The sequence below is a fragment of the Lathyrus oleraceus genome, chromosome 6 (assembly GCF_024323335.1).
Source record: "Lathyrus oleraceus cultivar Zhongwan6 chromosome 6, CAAS_Psat_ZW6_1.0, whole genome shotgun sequence".
In the NCBI taxonomy this organism is placed as follows: domain Eukaryota; kingdom Viridiplantae; phylum Streptophyta; class Magnoliopsida; order Fabales; family Fabaceae; genus Lathyrus; species Lathyrus oleraceus.
The window spans coordinates 513,481,546-513,487,744 of record NC_066584.1 but is presented as its reverse complement, the minus strand read 5'-3'; the positions used below and the strand labels follow the sequence as shown (position 1 = coordinate 513,487,744).

Sequence of the window (6,199 nt, the reverse complement as noted above, 5' to 3'; positions counted from 1 at the left end):
GAAAAGAAGCGAAAAAGGAGTGAAAACGGGCGAAAACCTAGAAATTCAGCGTTTTGCACTTACGGCACCCACCGTGGCGGGCGCCATGGGGTTAGCCATGACGTGGCCACGTCTCAAGACCACTCCTCAACCGTCAAGACCCACGATCCCCACTCCATCATCCCCTGTAGGGACCATGGCGGGCGCCATAGGCCTGTGGCGGGCGCCACAAGGCCAAAATCAGTAACCTCCACTTTTTAGTGGAGGGGCGTCCCTGTCATTTCATGCTTTCAGTTTTTACTATAAATAGGACCTTAGATTTTCGTTTTTCTTCATCCAAAATTAGAATTCTCTAGGCATATATCAGTTATAAAGCAGTTGCCATTCCACATCGGGGTGCCTCTGTAATCGAGTGATCGAGTCTGTAATCTGTCTGTGGTTCGAGTTTTTGGAGCACTCTGGAGGAAGTTAATCCTGCCGCCATTTTAATTCAAGTTCGTATTTTACTTTTATTTATTTCCTGCACTCGCACATTTACGTTGTTTATTTCCTGCACTCGCACTTTACGTTGTTTATTTCCTGCACTCGCACATTTACGTTGTTTATTTCCTGCACTCGCACATTTACGTTGTTTATTTCCTGCACTCGCACTTTACGTTGTTTATTTCCTGCACTCGCTTTAAATTACTTTTATGAAAAACTATAAAAAGAATATTTACTTTATCATGTCTAACTAATTCTATAAAGGTTAGAATGTAAGGATCGTAATTAAACCAGTAATCAGTATAATTGTTCGTGGAAACACCTAAGGGCTATTTTATCTTTCAATTCAAGTAATTGTTTTTAACTATTTCAAAAACAGCCAAAAGCGCTTTGTCTAGTTTATTAGGAGATTTTAGATTAAAAAGAAAAGAGATTTTAAAACGATTTTCGGACGCGTTAGGAAGTTTAAACTCTGGTTCGTAAGAACCTCTTTTTGCTAAGAAGTCCAGGTTAAAATACTTTTCAACTTAGTTAAGATACTATATTTCTTAAAAATAGGTTTACTACTCTAACGCAGTACGCACCTTTTTATCCGTGACAATAGGAGGGGTTGATTAGAGAGTACAACTCGGTTCTGAATACGCGAAAGCGACAGTTCCTGTTAAATTAGTTCTTTTCAAAGGAGAAAACATTGCCCATAAGTAGTTCCACTAACAAGTACTGGATTATCATTGATTGCGTGAATTACATTCGAGCCTGTCTTTATTTATTATTTAAAATTATAATTTTATTTACCATTGCACCCTTATTAAAACCCTTAAAAATAGTTGCCTTAGATACACACCATAACAACAGGTTTGATAGATTGACACTTGGTCTCTGTGGATTCGATAATCTTTTATATTACTTTGACGTGATTCGTACACTTGCGAAAAACACGCATCAAGTTTTTGGCGCCGTTGCCGGGGACCAATTTCGTCAAATTTCATTACCCTGTAGTTATACCGTTTAGACTAAGGTTGTTACCCACCGGTCAATGCGAAAGACTCGCAGTGCCGGAAGTTTAGTAGACCCTCTAGCTGAACCTGAACGTTACGCTCGCGCACGTTTATTTTTCCATAGGAATAGGATAGCTATGGCCGAAGAACAAAACCGAAGACCTCTTAAGGACTTCGCCCAACCATCAAACGAGGAACCTAGTTCCAGTATAGTAAACCCCGTTATCCCAGCCAATAATTTTGAACTTAAACCATCCCTGCTGCAATTAGTGCAACAGAGACAATTCTCAGGTCTCGCTACTGATAACCCAAACCAACATTTAAAAAGCTTTCTTCAGTTAGCAGACACCTTTAAAACCAATGGAGCTTCTCCTGAGGCGATACGCTTAAGATTATTTCCCTTTTCCCTCAGAGATAAAGCTCTATCATGGTTAGATTCCCTTCCACCCAATTCAATAACAACTTGGGATGACCTTAGGAAAGTTTTTCTTGCTAGATATTTTCCCCCAAGTAAGACCGCTCTTCTTCGAAACCTTATAACTAGATTTACCCAACTCCAAGGAGAGTCGTTGTTCGAAGCCTGGGAGAGATATAAAGAACTATTAAGAGCATGCCCACACCATGGCTTAGAGAATTGGCTAATCATCCAAACCTTCTATAATGGACTTCATTATAACACTAAGATGACCATCGACGCTGCCGCTGGTGGCGCACTGATGAATAAACCTTACCCTGAAGCTAGTGCCCTTATCGAGGATATGGCCCAAAACCATCAATCATGGGGAGTAGAACGAGCGACAGTGGAAAAGAAGGAAGCCCAAGGAGGAATACATGAGCTAAGCTCTATAGACATGATGCAGGCTAAAATGGACGCGTTGGCCCTTAGAGTCGAACATATGTGTACAACTCCGAATACTGTAGCCGCAGTTTCGCCGAATTGTGAGATATGTGGAACGCAAGGACACCAATCCGCCGAATGCAATCTGTTAAATGAAACCAACACTGAGCAAGTGAACTATACCCAAGGGAACCCATTTTCTAACACATATAACCCTGGATGGAGGAATCACCCAAACTTCTCCTACAAAAATAATAACCCTATTCAAAATACCGCACCTCCGAGACAACAAGGTTACCAAGCCCCTAGAACAAATCAACCTATGCAACCTGTACCGCCAAACCCGAGCTTTGAAGAAATTGTAAAAGATTTCATCGTTGCTCAAAAACAGAAAAACAAAGAGTTCATGAACCAAAGCGTCCATGTTAACGAACTAATTACCCAGTTAGGAACCAAGGTTGATCAAATCATTACTCATAATAAGATGCTTGAAACCCAGATCTCTCAGGTAGCGTTAAACCAAGCCCCACAGACTACCCCTGGAGGACAGTTCCCTGGACAACCTCAACAAAACCCGAAAGGGCAAGCTAATGCCATTACTCTACGAAGTGGAACCGCTTATAAGGAGCCTTTAAACCCTAGATTAAGTGAGCCTGAAACTTCTAAGAGGAGTGAGGAAAAGGAACCAGAGAAGCCTGAAACCCCGGAAAGTCAAGAAAAAGGAGAAGAACCTAAAAATAAAACCTATGTACCACCACCGCCATACAAACCACCAATACCATACCCTCAAAGATTAAAGAAAACCCAAATCGATAATCAATATCAAAAATTCGTTAAGGTTATAGAAAAACTTCACGTAGAAATCCCCTTTACAGAAGCCATCACCCAAATACCTTCTTATGCTAAGTTTCTCAAAGACATACTTACGAATAAACGTAGACTTGAAGATCCGAAACCCGTGGAATGTAATTCTATTTCCGAAGATAGGTTAGCAAAGAAAGATAAAGATCCCGGAAATTTTTCCATTCCTTGTATTTTAGGGAATCATGTCATCGAAAAAGCTTTTCTAGACTTAGGAGCTAGTGTGAGCTTAATGCCTTTAGCAGTTTGTGAGAGATTAAACTTAGGAGAATTACAACCTACTAAGATGTCGCTTCAATTAGCCGATAGATCCGTTAAACACCCTATAGGCATACTTGAAGACGTCCCTGTTAGGGTGGGTCAGTTGTTTATACCTACTGATTTTGTTGTCATGGACATTAAAGAAGATGACGACATACCAATCCTCCTAGGTAGACCGTTCTTATCGACTGCTGGAGCCGTAATAGATGTTAAAAAAGGAAAACTAACTTTTGAGGTAGGTGAAGAGAAGATAGAATTTATATTGTCAAAATTTCTTATGGCACCTGTGATAGGAGATTCTTGTTATGCCTTAGATATCATCGAAGAATGCATTAGGGAATTAGAACAAGAAGAAGAAAATAAATCTATAAAATTGCCATCAACCCTTATTTTGGAAGATGACAATTATAAAACACCCTACATTGATGATAACCTTCACGAATGTTTATCTCTTACCCCAGATCCTATGCCTTGCCCTATGAAACCGACCGTAAAACTTAAGGAACTGCCTAAAAACCTGAGATATGAATTTCTGGATGAAGATATGAATCGTCCAGTTATAGTCAGTGCTACCTTAAACCAAAAAGAAACCGATCAATTATTAGAAGTTTTACGTAGGTACCCCTCAGCCTTAGGATATAAGATCTCTGATCTAAAAGGAATAAGCCCATCCGTATGCATGCATCGGATTTTGCTTGAAGAAGATTCAAAACCTTCCAGAGAACACCAACGTAGAATAAATCCTATAATGAGTGCGGTAGTTAAGACTGAAGTTCTTAAGTTACTAGAGGCAGGTATAATATATCAGATCTCGGACAGTAAATGGGTGAGTCCCGTGCATGTAGTACCCAAAAGGGAGGCATCACAGTCGTACAAAACGAGAAGGGCGAACCTGTAGCAAAAAGAACCGATGGAGGTTGGCGTATGTGCATAGATTATAGAAAATTAAATAAAGCAACTAGGAAGGACCATTTCCCATTACCATTCATAGATCAAATGTTGGAGCGCCTAGCCAGACACTCTTACTTTTGTTATTTAGATGGATATTCAGGATTCTTCCAAATACCTATTCACCCCGAAGATCAAGAAAAAACTACCTTTACATGCCCAGTTGGAACTTTTGCCTATAGAAGAATGCCTTTTGGACTTTGTAATGCTCCTGCAACTTTCCAACGCTGCATGATGTCTATCTTTGCTGATTATTTAGATGGAATTATGGAAGTATTTATGGACGATTTCTCAGTTTGTGGATCAGATTTCAAAAATTGTCTTGTCAACCTTGAGAAAATCCTGGAGAGATGTGTGGAGGTAAACCTTGTGCTAAATTGGGAAAAATGTCATTTCATGGTCACCGAAGGGATTGTTTTAGGACATATAGTTTCCGAAAAAGGTATAGAGGTAGATAAAGCAAAAATAGAAGTCATAGAGAATCTAAAACCGCCGAAGACTATCAGGGAGATAAGAAGTTTTCTTGGACATGCCGGATTTTACCGACGTTTCATCAAAGATTTCTCCAAAATAACAAAGCCCTTAACTGGTCTTTTAATGAAAGATGCTGAATTTATCTTCGATGAAAAATGTACTGAAGCATTTAATCTTCTGAAGGAAGCTCTGACTTCAGCACCTATAATGAAACCCCCTGATTGGTCAGAACCGTTTGAGATAATGTGTGACGCCAGTGATTACGCTGTTGGAGCCGTTCTAGGTCAGAGAAAAGATAAGAAGTTACATGTGATTTATTATGCCAGTAGAACCCTAGACGCTGCACAGCTCAATTACGCAACAACCGAAAAAGAGCTCCTAGCTGTAGTTTTTGCAATAGACAAATTTAGATCTTATCTAGTAGGAGCCAAGATTATAGTTTATACCGACCATGCTGCCATTCGTTACTTACTAAGCAAAAAGGATGCCAAGCCTAGGTTACTTCGATGGATTCTATTACTGCAAGAGTTTGATTTGGATATCCGTGATAAGAAAGGCACTGATAATGTGGTAGCTGATCACCTATCTAGGCTAGAATACCTGAAACCTGATCCAGTTCCCATAAATGACGATTTTGCCTATGATAGACTGATAGCCCAACTAGAAACCATTGAAGAAGATAACCCAGACCCTCATGAGTATTTTCAAAAATCCTTAGCCATAAGTGATGTACCTTGGTATGCAGACTTTGTTAATTATCTAGCCGCTGACATCATACCCCCTGATCTAAACTACCACCGGAAGAAGAAGTTCTATAGTGATGTGAGAAACTTCTATTGGGACGAACCATTTCTTTTCAAGAGAGGTAAAGATGGCATTTTCCGCCGTTGTGTTCCAGAAGAAGAGGTAAATAATATAATTGAGCATTGTCACTCTGCACCCTATGGTGGACATGCAAGCACATCTAAGACCTACGCCAAGATTCTTCAAGCTGGCCTATTCTGGCCTACTATGTGGCGTGATGTCCATGCTTTCATTGTCAAGTGTGATAGATGCCAACGCACAGGAAATATTTCAAGACGTAATGAAATGCCGTTAAGAAATATCCAAGAAGTAGAACTCTTCGACGTATGGGGTATAGACGTAATGAAATGTCCTTCACAGTCACACACCGCACCATCTTCCTCTAACCCTGTTGCAGGTACTGCTCCTGGATTCCATGTCACCGAGGAGATGTGGCGTGATATGACAGCTAGAGAAGAAAGGCGTGATGGCCTTCTCTCTACTATTTCACAGCAGCTGACGGACAATATGAGCTTCATGCAACAATCGCGATTGGTTTCGGATCGTGCCTATA

At 40.3% G+C, this 6,199-nt stretch overlaps 1 non-coding gene across 1 annotated transcript; it reads right to left on the bottom strand.

Moving 5' to 3' along the window:
- Window positions 1–1,981: 1,981 nt before the first annotated feature.
- LOC127099434 (small nucleolar RNA R71) lies at window positions 1,982–2,088 on the bottom strand. The gene has a single exon (XR_007793936.1). It is a non-coding gene; the product is annotated as a small nucleolar RNA R71 (small nucleolar RNA).
- Between the last annotated feature and the right edge of the window lie 4,111 nt (window positions 2,089–6,199).